Source organism: Aptenodytes forsteri, unplaced genomic scaffold (genome assembly GCF_000699145.1).
Source record: "Aptenodytes forsteri isolate BGI_AS27 unplaced genomic scaffold, ASM69914v1 Scaffold53, whole genome shotgun sequence".
Lineage (NCBI taxonomy): Eukaryota > Metazoa > Chordata > Aves > Sphenisciformes > Spheniscidae > Aptenodytes > Aptenodytes forsteri.
Genome location: NW_008795909.1, coordinates 5,951,150 through 5,966,416, shown reverse-complemented (window position 1 = coordinate 5,966,416; position 15,267 = coordinate 5,951,150). Strand labels below are relative to the sequence as shown.

At 41.4% G+C, this 15,267-nt stretch overlaps 1 protein-coding gene across 2 annotated transcripts in view; it reads left to right on the top strand.

Annotated features, from left to right (window-relative positions):
• The window catches only part of ATXN7 (ataxin 7), a 60,620-nt gene that overhangs the window by 29,852 nt on the left and 15,501 nt on the right, over positions 1–15,267 (top strand). The window contains exon 1 of one of the 2 annotated variants that reach the window (XM_019473465.1): positions 9,373–9,449. The exons of the other annotated variant lie outside the window; for it this stretch is intronic. The gene's annotated coding sequence lies outside the window, so the exon portion shown is untranslated. Of the gene's footprint in view, positions 1–9,372; positions 9,450–15,267 lie in introns of those variants that run through there. 2 annotated transcript variants of the gene reach the window in all.

Sequence of the window (15,267 nt, the reverse complement as noted above, 5' to 3'; positions counted from 1 at the left end):
CTAACATACAAAATTATACAAGGGTTCCATGAAAACCGTGCTCCTTTACGGTGATCTCCTTGCTAGGTATTTGGAGACTGGGACTGACTGCTCCCTTTTCAAGGTAAACACTGACAGGGGAAGAACAAGTGGAAAGAAAGAAAAACAAAGATATTTTTCTTTGTGGGAAAAGAGGAAGCAGTGCTGTGTTCACTGTTGCTTACAGAAATAGTTGTTCAGCAAGAGGGGGAAAGTTAATATGTTGATCAATAGATTGGAGTAAGATCTGAAGAGAACAAGTAGTTCTAATAAAAAGTGGCTGTTGAGTATATTTGTCTACAGCTTCACTTTGGAAGAAGCCAGCTGGGATAGTCGTATCAGCTCTACAATTAAAATGATTGACAATGAGGGAGTTAGCCGATCTAAAAGACAATGTTAAGTTTCATCATTCAGAACTCATTTTGGAGTGGAGCAGAACACAGCTCTCATAACCATCGTTTCAGATATTCTGAAGGTTCAGGGAAGGCCATTCTGCATCAGCTTACGTGCTCCACATCCTTGGAAGGTTTCCTCCACAACTAAAAGGGCTCTTTCTAATGCCTAAGCCACTCCTCCAAGCTGGAGCTTGGCCAGAGGAGGTGGCACGCATTGTGAGGGCAGGCCGTGGGCACGCAGGGTTTGGCACACAGCCCTAAGCTGAGTGCAGAAGAATGAAGCTGCAACCTGTTTAAGAGCTGGGGAGGTGGAAGAAGCCTGAATTGGAATAAAAAAGGGCAGGATTTCTGCTGTGGAGGAGAGTTGGGAATGTGTCAGAACCATCGAGATGTGAACTTGGTGTTGGAGGGTGGAGTTAGAAGTAGTTTAATTTCAAAAGCTAACCACATGCAGTTCAATTATTTATAAGGACTTCCTCATTTATTTTTGGGGGAGAAGTATGTTCTCATGAACTGTGTAGATTATTCCAAGAACTGCAAACCTCAGATGAACATCACAGTGCTTCGTGATTCCAGGGAGGAGTATTCTGGGAAGCTTTTAAAACAGTGTTGAGTATTGAACTGTCACAAAGAAAATAGTTTGGGTTGTTTTTTTGCTTTTTTTTCATGGAAGCACATAGTTTCAAGTTGCACAGACTGTACCCTCTCATCCCACCAGCCGACTCTCAAACAACTGCTGCATTTGAAGGGGGAGGATTTGCACATAATCTCTTTTTCTCTGCAGGCGCAGCTACAAAGGACAGATAGGAAATCTCATCAGTAACCATCAATGACATTAACTTTTTGCCAAGATACCACTGCTCCCAGAGCAGAGCTGTGCAGCACCTGGCTGGGGCAGCAGCGGCCAGCTAGCGCGGGCAGGAGGATGGCAGCTTTGGCAGGGCTGGTTCAGCACAGCTAGAATTAAGTGGTTTGCAGTGTGGGTGGGTGTGTGTCCGAGGAGGGGAAAGAGAGGACACGGGGGAATAGCTAAAAAGGGAAATGTAAAACAAAGAACTTAAGTAAAATACATACAAAAAGAAATAGATGAAGACAATAAGGAGGAAGCTAAATAAGGAAGGCAGGAGAAAATAACCTTGCAGGAGGGAGAATGAAGTAGGTATGGTGCTGGTTTTATTACCCTCTATTGAGGGGGAAAAGTGGAAGAGAGGAGGAGAGGTTTAACAGGGCGAAACAAACAAAAGCTTTTTCACTAGTTTTTCCTCTCTTTAATGTTTTGGCAGCAATGCTGTTAGTGTGGTTTGTGTAATGTCCTGGCATTCTTGGATTTTGCGCATTTTGGTGGGGGGCAGGGGGAACAACAGTGCGTCCTACTTGAGACACCTCTCTGGGCTTTATCAGGCACTGACCGTCAAGGAAAGAGATGGATATATGCATGCATGTGCACTTATTAATAGGTCATCTTCTGTTTGTTTTCTTACACATCCCTTTTACTGTTTCTTGCTGGAATTCTTAAGTTTATTTTAAAATTCTCATTTTCTGTACTCTAAATAATAGGGTTTTTTTAGAGAGTAGGAGGTGCATAGGATGTACATGTAGCTTTCACGCAGCTTTTGCAGTAAGAGGAATGCCCACCAGTTCTTTACAAACGGAGAGAAAAGGAGGTAGTGTACTAGATGGAAGAAAGTTACCCATGCTGGACCTACATAAAAGCAGTGTTTTGTAGGAACTTCCTCATCTGCTGCCTCAGGAAAAGTAGGCAGCATTCTGAAAGCTGTATTCTCACCTACAGCAATAGTGCACCAAATGGTAACCGGGCATGTATGTGAGTGTCGCGATTTTGGAAAAACTTGAGACAGTATTATTCTTACCAAATTAAAAGAAATCAGTAACATTTTGTTTTTAGGCACAGCTACAAAGTAGGTAGGCTGCTACCTAGTTTACTTAGGCATTATGTCAGTTAATTTTCACCTGTTATTTATTTACTCATTTTTGATCACCAGTTTGCTGGTTTTTTAAAAACAAACTTCCAGGTATTGACATGATACTGCTTTTTTTTTTTCTTTTCTTCCAGGCAATATGATACACTTAAAATCTAACGTTTGATACACATAAAGTCTTTAAACTGTGTTTTTAAGATATTACCAGAAGAGGGAGTGTATAACACTTTGTATACAATGAAACCTGTAAGTTTATTGATGAATAGCAATCAATAACCACGTGATTTACGTAATAAGTTAAAAAAAATAGTAATTGCAGGCTGAAACTCACTTCCAAAAGAGCACAATTACTGCCACCTTTTTAAGCTCCTCATTAGGTTTAATTCAGTTTAACACTAAATAATTGTATCCAAGTAATGTAAATGGCCTTTAAGTCAATTCAGCTTCCTAAATACTGTGTTGTGTCAACCTGTAACAAAGATTCAAACAGCTTTTCAGTAGCAGTTTTGGATTAGCTCTTGCAGTACCCAGCTCTATAAGAGCTCCGTAACAATGTGAAACTTGAAAACAATTACAAATATCTTCTAAAAATGCAGAAAATAATGAACAGAAATAGATAAATATAACATGAAATTTTACATAGGTCTGTGATACTATTATCGACTAAATAGGCCATCATTAGCTATCTCAGGCAGTAACAGCCAAAATACTTCCAAACCCTGTTATCTGCTATTGATGAAACAAAACCATAACGTAGTGCTTGTATAAAAAAAATCAGTATTTTTACTCTATAATTTATGTAGATGCTCCTCCAGTTGTCGTGCAGCAGGGCAACAGGGTTAATCCTTTGAACAATAGCAAAATGATGTAAGAAAAAAAGCCATCAGTGTGTCTAACATGTAAATTCCTAATAAACTTTGCCTATTCTGCTGCCTCATACAACTTCTGCAATATCTGAGAGCGCTGCTGGCCACAAAGATTGCAATTACATTTTAACTTGTTTCCCCAGGTTGTACTAGAGAAAGAAGAGCCATCATCAAGAGATTCTTGTCCTCTTTTCTGTTCTCTGTTCCCCAAATAATGAGTTGCCCATGTTGGTATGAAACTCTCACTCTTTACACTGGTTTGTAAAGGACGCAATTAGACCAGGCTCCTGGAGAGTTGAAGCAGTTCCTACATAACTGAGTTTTTCCTCGTTGTTTGGCAAGATTGTCAGAAAATCTTTAACTGACAATTCTATATAGAGTAGCTTTTCAAAAGGAAGCCTTCTCTTTTAGCCAGATCATCTTCTTATGTTTTTACCCCATAGGATTTTCTTCCTCCGCCAGGCAGAAGTTGTATTGTGCCATGTCCTCCACGTGTGACCTTGCAGGTTGCAAAGAACCTGTTTGTCGTGTCTGGCAGTGGGAAAAGCCCTAGTTTCCGCAGTGTGTTGCAGCTAATTCTGTGGGTTAGGTAGAAGGTATACCCCTTTCAGTGCACCCTTCCACCTTTGAGCATGAAACTTTCAGATGTTTGTGGATTATTTGTAGAGCTGGATTTGAGCTGATCAGAAGTTTTGTGTGATATACTTTGATAGTTTTAAGAGCTGTTCATTATTGTCCATAGATATTCACATGGAATTCACGGCTCCTCTCCTTGCTAAGATGAAAATTGGCTGTGCCTCCTTTGTTACTACGTGGCTGAAGTCTTCATTTGAGTTCGTAGGCTAAGCATTTTGATGTTCTGCTGTATTAGGGTGGACTTAGTGAAGTAATTGTCTTCATTTCTTTCACTTTTCTAGATCATAATGAGAAGCCTTACAGTACTCTGTAAGGCTCTGGCCCTTTTCATCATTGGCATGGGACTAGCTAGCACTCACTTTCTTCAGTTTCATTTTGGCTTATAGCCTCTGACAAGCCACACGTAACCATGTGTATGCCTGGAAGCATGCCATCTTGGCCTTCTCCTGGCCTCTAAGGTCACAGGAAAGGTTTTTAAACCGCCACAGTTTGGTGCCCTCCCCGTCATAGTGCCATGTAGTCTTTGAACAAAGGTCATCATGTGGGTCACAAAGCTATCCACCAGCCAGCTTCTGAAAATACCTGTGACTGCTTTGGTAGCCACAGAAATGATATAAACTTATGTATGTGCATAGTATTGCAAGGCTTGATGCTCATACCTCGCTTGTCATGGATTGAGAATGACAGCTAGTGTAATTTAATTTTGATAGTGGCCAGTTCCTTTCTCAGTCCAGCACGCGCTCCATAGGATCGATCGGTGTTCAAAATGAGGATGGGTACTGACCTTTAGGACCACACCCATCACGTTTTTCTGTGATCACAAGAATGTACGGGTGGGGGGGGGCTGGAGGCTTGGCAGGTAGTTAGGACATGCTGAAAGCCCTGACGAGCTCCTGGGCTGCTTGCTATTTCCTCTGCCCTCTCCCAGTCGTCCAGGTGGCAGTGGTCCACAATAGCTGTGGCTGTATGCTTGAAATCTAATGTTCTAAATGTCTTTTTCTGATTTTAGTCCCTGAAAATGGCCTAAGCCTATACAGAAGCCTTCGCTCTCTGTGTGTACACACGTGCTATATGGGTAGCAGTTATATTTTTTATTTCTGGTATGAACAAGCGTGTTGTGTAAGTGGAGTGGATACCAAGGCATAAAATGCTGTCACTTGATTGTGCACCAACAAGCCTGTCAAGTTGTTCCTCTGTACTCAGTCATCCATTTTATTTTGGACTTGCTCTACTTTTCTAAAACCTGAGGAACTTCTAAGCATGCCCACTTGGAAAAAAAAAGAAAACACCAAAACCAGAAATCTTGCCTGATATATTTGTGTTTTCTGTAGCACATAAGACACTCTCCAAAGTGGCAGCTGCTCAGGATAAAAATCCACTGATTTCAAAATCCGTTGCCCCGTGGTTCTGGAGGTTCTGGGAATTTCAGTCATGATGGTACTTCAGAGCACTTGTTTCCAGCTTTGGGAAAAAGACACACAAGGCCTTAAATACAAGTCAGTAGCACTACTTTTTATATGATTTTGCTGCTCCCTTCATTAAGGCAGGTTTCATGGTGTCACACAGCGTATGGCAGGGTTCTTTCCGTGCACCCCCCCGTAGCAGCAAAGTCGGTTTTCCAAGTAACCACGCTGGAGTTCTCAATTGATCAACTTCAAGAAGTTTGGTGTTGGCTCAAGGCCCATCATTCTCTTCCTTCCAGGAAGAATAATAATAGTAGCCAGTAACCAAACAATCTCTTTAAAATGAAATATTTACAACAAAATAATTTTAGACAGTACTAAATGTAAACATAAGCAGGCTGCAGCGTAAGCAAGCCCGGTTTATGCAGTGTCGATATCAATCAGGTGAAATTCCTTGGAAATCTAAATTATTTTTTTTATGTATCCCTTAAAATTTCTAGGAACTGGCAAACTAATCATTACTGCAGCTCACAACGCAGTCCTTTGTCATTCCCAGTTGCTTAGGCCTCCAGCCCGTTCCCTGGGATCAAATCACACTTTAATTCTTGCTAGTCCTCGCTCTGTTAATTGCTAGCTTTGGCACAAGAAGGCTTGTGGTTTGTGAGGCTGTCAGGTCTTTGAACGGATGGTTTTGCTCTTTGTTATGGAGAGAGCAGATGGTGCGAAGGCTCGAACTGAGCGGTCAGGATTGGGGGAGAGGGCAGGAACGCTTTTTGCTGTGGCAGTATTAGCTCGCACCAGCCAGTTTAAAGTGATTGTGAAATTGGTGCCTGAGATTGCTGAATTTTGAGAAAGGATAAATGAGTTGTTTCATGTGCAGTGGAGATAATGAAGCCTGGTCGGCTGTGGCTTTGTCCTGTGTGTTTTACCATCGCTCTCCCTCCTGTTGCAACACCTCCTGCTCGGTGCACATACATAGCTTCAGGTTTTATGTCATGTTTTGCCTTTTGTTTGTTTGTTTTTGCCTGCCAGTTTAATAAGACACATGCATGCCACAGCTAGGCTGGAGTGTGCACATGATGACCAGCCAGTGAAGATCTTCCTGCCTTCCTTCCGTAAGAGCACTGAGAGGTCCTACCTTTGCTGTCTGAATGCTGATTTTAATGCTAATGATAAAACCCAGTATCTTTAGGACCTCTGTCGGTAGAGGGGGCGGGAGGGCATGCCACCTCAAATCCAGCTCTCCCGTTTGCTTAAAATTAACCTATCGTTTCAAAATACAGAACACTAAAATGTAGGCAAGTGGAAGGAGACATGGTAGAGCTGCATTTATCTCACTTCACAAAACCAGACAAGAAAATATAATGTGAATAAGAGATTAAAAATTCTCTAGCCAATCTTAAAAACAATTTTCTTGGCAATGCAAAATGTGCAGAATACTTCAGGCTGTAGAATGATTTTTTTTTTTGGCATTTCTTAACAGTCATACTTAGGGAGCTACTGTATGTGTGTGCATAGTGATAGCATCACACATGGTATAAATATCTTTTCATATTACACGTGTTCAGTGAGGAAACGAAGAAAGGAGGGGGTTGATGCTGTTCTTTACGTTATCTTGAGTAGTAGGAAGCAAACTTTCTTCAATTGCAACGGTTTCAACACAATTCAAGTTGTCCTTCTTGGGTGATACTGCAACAGCAGGGACCTGGAAATTAGGTTCTCTGCAGTGATGCATATTGAACTGCTTCTCTCCCGTCTGCCCTGCCTGCGCTGTCCTTCTGAGCTGGCCTTAGAGCAGGAATCTCGTCACTTCAGCCTCGTTCCCTAGGAGCGAGCAGTGTGCGCAGATGTATGTCCCTTTGTGTATGTATCTGCACAAAGTATCATCGCAGCTTGCAAGGCTAATTTTAGGCCTCTGAACTCGGTATTAACTGATGATGAAATAAGTGTTTATATTCAATCTAATGTTATTGGTGTTTTGGGGATTTTTTTTTAACGACTTTAAGTAGTGTTGATAGAAAATAAAACTTAAAACCTCTTGTGATATTTAGTACCAGGAAAAGAACTTCATGATTTCATTGCCTTATATAACAGGTTGTTTTTACTACATTAAGTAAAATTACTTTTGCATTTGTCAGAGTACACTTGCAGCATGTGATTTAACTGTGGCACATGCGTCAATCCATTTCAAGGTGAAACCCCATGAATATTTACTGTATGAAGTTACTTAGAAGCCTTTAGTCATTGGAAAATAGTAAATAAAAACAAATGCACAGATTGAGACAGTTGGCATATACGCTGCTGCTATAACATAAGCAAGCATAAAATCCCGTTGCATTCTCTCTCTCGGCCATTGTGTGCCTTCCCGTGGGCCGCTGCTGTTTTCTCCCCATGTGAATGTACCGTCATGCCTCTCCCTTCCATTCCAGCTCCTGCCTTGATGCCCAGCTGCTGGGGTTTCTTAGCGATGGGGCTCTTTGTCCTCAGTCTTACTCAGAAGGAAGACAGCTTTCTATATTGTTCCACGTGGGAATTAAATTGCTGCATCTTGGTCGGTTTATTTGTGGAAAAAGTAAAAAAAAAAAAAAAAAGTTACTCACCCTCTTGGTCCTAAAATGAGACTAGACCAAATCAAAGACTAAGGAAGGATAAATTCTAGTTGGTAAGAAAACAAATACATCAGTGCTGGTTCCCCATGTAGTAGTTTAAAGTCAAGAATTTTGTGAACCACTAAAATCTGTTGGAGACTTACCCAGTTTTAATTACGGGTGTCAAGTAGAAGAGAATGCAATAGAAACAAATCCTCCAAAAACACGCATGCCTCTGGTACTAATTTTAGCAATGGAAGGAGATGTCTTTTAAAAACAGCATAATCCAAGGAAATGTCTTTGTATTCCTGAGTTGTCCTTAACAATTAATGGTTAGGTGATGTGAGCTGTCAACTTCTCTTGAAATTCAGAGCAAAAGAGGAACTGGTTGCTGTCTCGTATTCTGAGTGCAGAGACATGGGAAAGTTAGTATTTTAGTATTTGTGGTTTAGGATTTAGGATTTGTTTCTAAGCTTGTTAATAGGAGCAGTAGTCTCCAGGTTTCTGTATGTTCCTTTAAAAAAAACCCCAACAAAACACCAAAATCCAACCTGCTGAAATGGTGCTCCCCCCTTCTGTTTAACCCTTCTTTATGAAAAGAAAGTAATACGCTAACACACTGATAGTAATACACAAAGGCATTTGTAGAAGCCAGACGCCTTTCCTCTTGGCAAACTTTTTTATTTTAGTGAAAAAGTGATTGTTTGGTTTTAAAAATGAATTTGGGTGTAATTTGATGAGTGAGGAAGGCCAGAAATTTCAGCTTTGATTATGGTAATTTAAAACAAGAACAAAAGCCACAAGTTGTTTCTTCCCATTCTGTTTTGTCAGCAGATAGGCTGCAATTTTTTCTAGTGATTACTTAGGAAATGGTCCAGAAATTAGTAATTTGGTAAAAATTAGATTTTAGTATCCATGTGTTCACTTTGAGTGGAAATCAGACCCCGATGTTCAGACATCTGAGTCTGGAAATTTAGGACAGCAAGACCTACTGTCTGGAAGTTCAGGACAGTGAATACCGGAGTGAGTTTGTGCTGCTGGAGAAGCATCCCAGGAGTGTCCTCTGGTGCTCCGCCGGGGCGGCAGGGGCCACGTCCTCCCCAGGCCACCACGGGCCATCAGCAGCCCAGGGACCTGCGGCCCCGGGGATGCCAGCTGCCCCCAGGCTGGGCGATGCAGCCGCAGGGGAACTGTCTCAGCACTGCCGGCGTGGGCCTGGCAGCTCACTGCAGGAATCGGAGAGGGGATCGACTTCCATCTGCACGGCCTGCCGCCATGGCCATGTCCAGCCTCCTCCGTGGCTCCAGCACCTGTCAGCAGCAGGCAGAAGGTAAAGCTGAGGCTGGCCAGAGGCCCGAGGGCAGCCCCCAGGGGCGGCTGTTTGCCATGAGGTGGCCGAGGCTGGCTGGGAGCCCCAGCACCGGTAGCGAGGCAGACCAGTGTGGACGGCAGCGTTGCCCACGGGTGTTGCGGGGCCTCGGTGGAGTTCACCGAGCGACATGGATAATCTCACAGGGAGGGATTACGCGCTGCAAGCGGCCCGTGTGAGCCCTTCTGAAATGTCACCGGAGCAGCCTGGCCCGACTCCAAAAGCAGGCGGGCGGTGAGTTTGCCATGAACGGGGGTGAAGTGGCGAGCTCTGCTCTGCCCTGCACCGTGCAGCTCCTGCCGAGGCCCGTGCTGGGAGCTGGTGCTTTTCTCCAGAGCCGTATGGATACCTGAGCGGGGGGACTGCGGGAGGCGGCCTCTGCTCCCAAGCTGTGTCCCCGCAGAAACTTGAAATCCCCCAAAAGCGTTCTGAAGCCACAGCTCTGATGGGGGAAGTGCAAGGGGAGAAAATAGCAATAAAAACATAGACAGCCAACTGCAGTCCTGTCAGGCCTCTAGATAGATTGGCGGCTGTTAATCCAAGTGTTAATTAAAGAAACTATTAAGAGCGTGTTCGTTTTAGCTTGTTTTCCTGAGTGCGCTCATCCGTGTAATTTATAAATCAGAGGGCAAGTACGTTCCTTGTTATGGCTCTGTGTGTGTGGATGGCTGGCTGGCTGTGGGCAGGATGATCTGTGCCGTTATATCTCTGTTTTGGAGGAAATAGGAAATACAGACTCAGCCTGGATGTGTCGAGTGCAGTTCTGTTTTTATTTAAAAGGTTAAACCTGCACAAACATTTTAGTTAGCACATCCTAATTACAGCATTGCTTGGTTCTTTCAAAGTGCAATGTGAAAGGGCTGGTTTATTTAATTTGAAAGACATTATTGTGCAAGCACAGTAGGTTTGTGCCCTCGTTTGACTGTATTAGTGATTTCTGTGAGACTTTGCTGTGCTGATGTTGCTGTAAAATTTTAATTAGTGTATAGTTAACATGGTCAGTGTTTTTAAACATGAAAAGAGTTGTTTCATGCCAATTGCGATTGACCAGTGTTAATGAAATAAGCTGTAATCATCCTTTCTCATAATTGAAAAATGACTAATGCCTAAAAACCTGAAATCAGTGTAAAATAACGTAAGGATCTGATTTAAAACAAGAAACCAAAATATTTATTCTCTGTTTTCCATTGATGTTGCAAATTGAGTATTTATGTTCCAAGAGACTTCAAATTTTGGAAAGTTATTTGACTCTTGAAACAGCTTTTAGAAATACTGCAATTCACCCTACCACGGGCTTGCTTCCTGTCTTCATTTTCCACCCTGAAAAAGTTCAACATTTCTTGTGTTTAAAGACTTGGACAGAAAATGGGGCGTTAGCCGCACAGGCAGAAGCCCAGCCTGGATCCCTCGTGCTGTTCTCATTTCTCCACGAGGTTTTCCTGCAAGTGGGCACTGCCCATAGGTATAGAGGCTCGGTAACGCTTTTGTCCCGTTTGCTGTAGGGAAGCGCATGGATTGTGACATCCCTAGGGGGTGTGTGGTCGGTGCTGTACGTACGGGGACAGATGTAAGAGACGGGTAACGTCAGAGATAGCGACGGGACCTTCTTTCTCAGCTCCATCAGTCAGCGTTTCCTCATCTCCGCCGTGAGCAGTAACACCTCAGGGGAGAGGAGGGGCTGTTGTAGTTGGCATGTGGCTAGTTCTAAGTAGCCATGTACGTGTTTATCTTTTTTTTTAAATCTTACAAAGCTTTTGTATCATGTGGCAGTGGATGTCACTCGTTAGTCATGCAGTACATAAGAAAAATATTTGTGCTCAATGTCTTTTTATCCTCTTGTTTCTTAATGACAAAATCAAAGAATGTGATTTACTTAGCTGACACTACTATTTTTGTATATCCTGTGATATTTCCTCTCATCCTCCTGCTCAAAACAAAGTCAATTCACTCTTCTTGATCTCTTTCATATGGAGAGCTTTCCATTTCAAGCCCTTTTTTTACACCAATCTCCAGAACTTTATCAGTTAGCCCTTAACCCCCTTTGTATTTTGGTTCACCAACAGCTTTTAAGCAAGTTTTCAATGTCAGCATATTTTTTTTTTGTAGCGGAGCTGAGTCTGACAGTCAACATAACAACAACTAAAGTTTGCTACATGTAAAGAAATAGCTACAGGGGAAAACATTAGAATTCCTGATTGTGGTGTGAATAGAAGCATTAGCAAGATGAAAGCTAGACAGGCATTTGGATATGTGAACTCATCTGAATATGTTACACAATGTTATACTACTATGTGATAAGGTCTTGTAAGGCGTACTGTTGATGCTGAAGGGGAAGAACATGGTGTTAAAGGTGTAAACCTGATTTCTGAGTAGAAAATGGGCAGAGAGAAAATCAGAAATTAGAATTAAGGAAGAACCACCACCTTTATTCCCGTGCTTTCAACACGCAGTTCTTTATTAAACTTGTTTATTCAACTTTTAATAAAAAGCTTGGAATATATATATTTTTTTTTTTAATTTGCTTTATGTTTGTTTTGAAAAACTGAAGCTTTTCTTTAATGTCATTCAGGGTAAGCGTATATGAGACGAGTTTTCCAGCTGTATTTTTGAGGAAGCTGACCTGTACTGCATCTTGGTACTATGCTAATCTGTGCCGGTTACCTTCTGTTTGATGTTTTTGTTTATTATCACTGTGGCTTCTCCAAAGTTTTTTTTTCCAAATAACAATTTTTTAATAGCAAAAAATGATTTATTTGATACCTGCTTTTTAATCAGACAGTGCAGGTATTGTCATGTCGTCAACAGGCTACACAGAGATTAGTGCTCATAATGTGGACGTTATAATCTCTCCGTGGCCCGATTACCATCTAAGACACTCTATTGTCTTTCCATAATAACTTTGCAATATTTATATTCCAGCGCTTGACAGATTTACAAGACAGCTACCGACCGAAAGGTCCAGGGCCAGTTCCCTGGTGAGAAATCTGTCCTTTCCTTCTCCCACCTCTTGGCAAGTTGCTTAGGAAAGCGTACCAGAACTTTGATCTTGGATATTAGGATATTATGCTGGAGCCTTTTTGAGATGTTAAAGTCCTTGCGTTTGAGTTTACCTGAGCAAAGAGGGGGATGGAGAAGGATGGGGAAAACATCCTCGTCTGGGTGACGAAGCGGGGACCTCCCAACAGTTGGTCTCCCTGGCTCCATTTTGCTTGTGGTTCTGCTCTGTGAATAATTTAATGTCCTGGTTCTATCCGTTTTCCTACGTTGCTCTTGAGAGTTTTACTCGTCTCCAGGAGGCTCTGAATAGCTGAAACAAACCTGGCGGGAGCGTCCCTAATTCCAGTTTGCCGCTGCGCAAGAGAGCTGCACGACACAGCAAAACCCTAGTCTGTCTGCAGGCTTGGGGTGACAGTATGGATTGGTTGATGCTTCAAAGGCTATTTTACATCTCTCAGGGGCAAACCCGTGTATTTTGAAGAGGAATTTTAAATCCTGTGGAAATTGATTACAGAACTACTCATGTGCGCTGAATACAAGGGGTTTTGAAAGGATTAGTAACAAATACGGAAAAATGAAAAAACTAGCTTTAGTAACGTACAGAGAGTTGTGGAGAAAGAGATGTACTTGAAGGTTATTTATTTAAATACATTTTAGTGTTGCTATTTTTTTGCTACGTTCTTAATAACTGTTTGCAATCTGCTCCTCGCTCTCCTTCCTGTGGTGGTAATCTTGGAGATCGGGGGAGCTGTGCTGGGTTTGGGGCCATTTTGCAGCAGCTGTCGTAGTGGAGATGGCCAGTTAGTGTTGTGCTATTGGGGAATTACACCACCATCCTGGCTACGCTGTAGTTGTACCATTTTTAAAAGCATCATTTAAATATCCTAAATTATAGTTACAGGATTGTCTCCTTTTTGAAATACAATTTTAAAGTATTGAAGTTGGCATTCAGAATCTTACTAGTGAAAACGATCTTTTCCACTCCTTCCTTTGTTTTCTTCAATGGCAGCAACAAAACTATGACCCTGCTTACGGAGAATTTCACGCTCCTTTATCTAATGTATTTTGTGCAGTGATCGCTTGTGAGTGGATTTCAGTTCTCAAAAGTAAATGTCTAGGAAAATTATAAACATACATATTTAGAAATGAAAAGTCGAGAGATTGATTTTACAGTTTTAAAAGTAGCCAGTGCTTCTCTATAACTACTGTAATGAAATGAACAAAATAATAATAGTAACAACTAACATTTGTGTTCTGTTTCTGTTCAAAGGGATGTGGTTAACTAACTAGCCGTCATAACACCTCTTGGGAGTTGAGCAAATAATTTGCAAATATTCAAATTTAAATGTTGGGGAAACTTCAGAGGGTTGAAGTGGCACATCTAATGTGGTGCAGTGAGGCTGGGGAAGGCAAAAGCCAGAATGCTTCTCAGAGGGTGTTTTCCAATTCCCAACTTTGCTCGCATTTCCTATGTTAAGTGCTCTGGTAAACCTGCTTTTAAAAACAAACCAAAGTGAAAATTGAGCTAAAATCTGTCAGTCTAGGACTTCTGGACTGATAGGAAGTAGGTTACATGAAACTTTTAGTTAAAGTAGCTATTACAAACACATCATTCAAAACGATCAGTGGCTTTTGGTTGCATTGAAGTTTGGATTTCCTGAGGAAGATTAGTTAAGTGTGCTGGACCATCATAAACATTCAGATTTGTTTTATTTACATGTCTTAAATCAGTGTGAATTACTGTGGAGGATTTTGGAACTGGAATGATACACTGAAACCCAAATATTTGTCTATATGAGAGCTTTGGGTTCTGAACGGAGCATTTGTAACCAAAGCATATCTTAAAAAAAAAAAAAAAAAAAAAAAAAAATTTGTTCTCTATAATTATGAGTTTTCGGAATGAATCAGTGCACCCTAGTTAAAGCACAGCTAGATTTCATATGCTTTTTAGGGAGACTTGTAGTGTGTGTTTTGGAGGTGATTGGCAAGGGAATGGTGCAGGAATTCATACCTGGAACAGTGGGACCTTCCCCCTGACGAGGAGTGCTGGACAGCAGGGCGGGAAGTAAACGCACCAACGCTGCCCTTAAACAAAGATGCAGAAAACAGATGACATGTAAGGCTTAATGGTGATACAGCCCTCATTTGAGAAGGAAAAATGTCCTAGGAACTGACAGATAATTTTGGAGCATACTCAGTCAGCAATTAGAAAGGTCTCGATGTATTTGCTTTATTTGTCTGTTGGCTTCAACAAACTATTTTCTCAGAGGAAGATAATTTTCTGAGTTCTCACTGTGGGAGAGTGTAAATGTTTCATGGCACTTACCAAGTTGAAGCCTCCACAAATTGCTTTAATGTGCAAGAACATTTAAAGGGAATTTTAAAAATCGTTGATCTCTGTAGTTATGTTTTGCTCTGTAATGTATGACTTCAACTGAAGTTCTATCTTTTGCCCCTAAGAAGGTGATTTTATCTTCTTGGGTATTAACCATCTCAATGTAAATGTCTTTGAACAATGCTGTAGCATGTATGTGGTGAAGGTGTAATGTAAAAACATACAGACCAGCACATTTTCAATCTCTGCTAGGCAAAGCAAACCTGTTAACTTATCAAGTTGTGGAGGTGAACTCTGGGTTTTAAAATATACACTTCAAAATTGGCTAGGTCTTGCATTTTAATAGATTTTTGAGAAGAGACACATTTTAAGTAAAGTTTTATCATTGTAGCTTAACTGCCTCTTTATGTGGTGGTATCTACACAGGCAGTAAAAACATTCTGTACTGCGATTGCGCTGAATATTTTTAAAGTGAGGAAGTGCAGGACATAAGGTTGCATCAGTATTGCTAACTTGGCCATAATCTGTATAAAAGACATTATATAAACCTATTTCTTAGATAATTAGTTTATACCTATTACTATTTATTTATAATATTGAAGAATTCTGGTCAAGATAAGGAAGACCGTTGTGGTAAGTGATGTAAATACATAAAGCAACGTAATGCTTATGTATGTGCCACCCTGACTTGCATTTGCTATGCTGCAATATAAATTATAC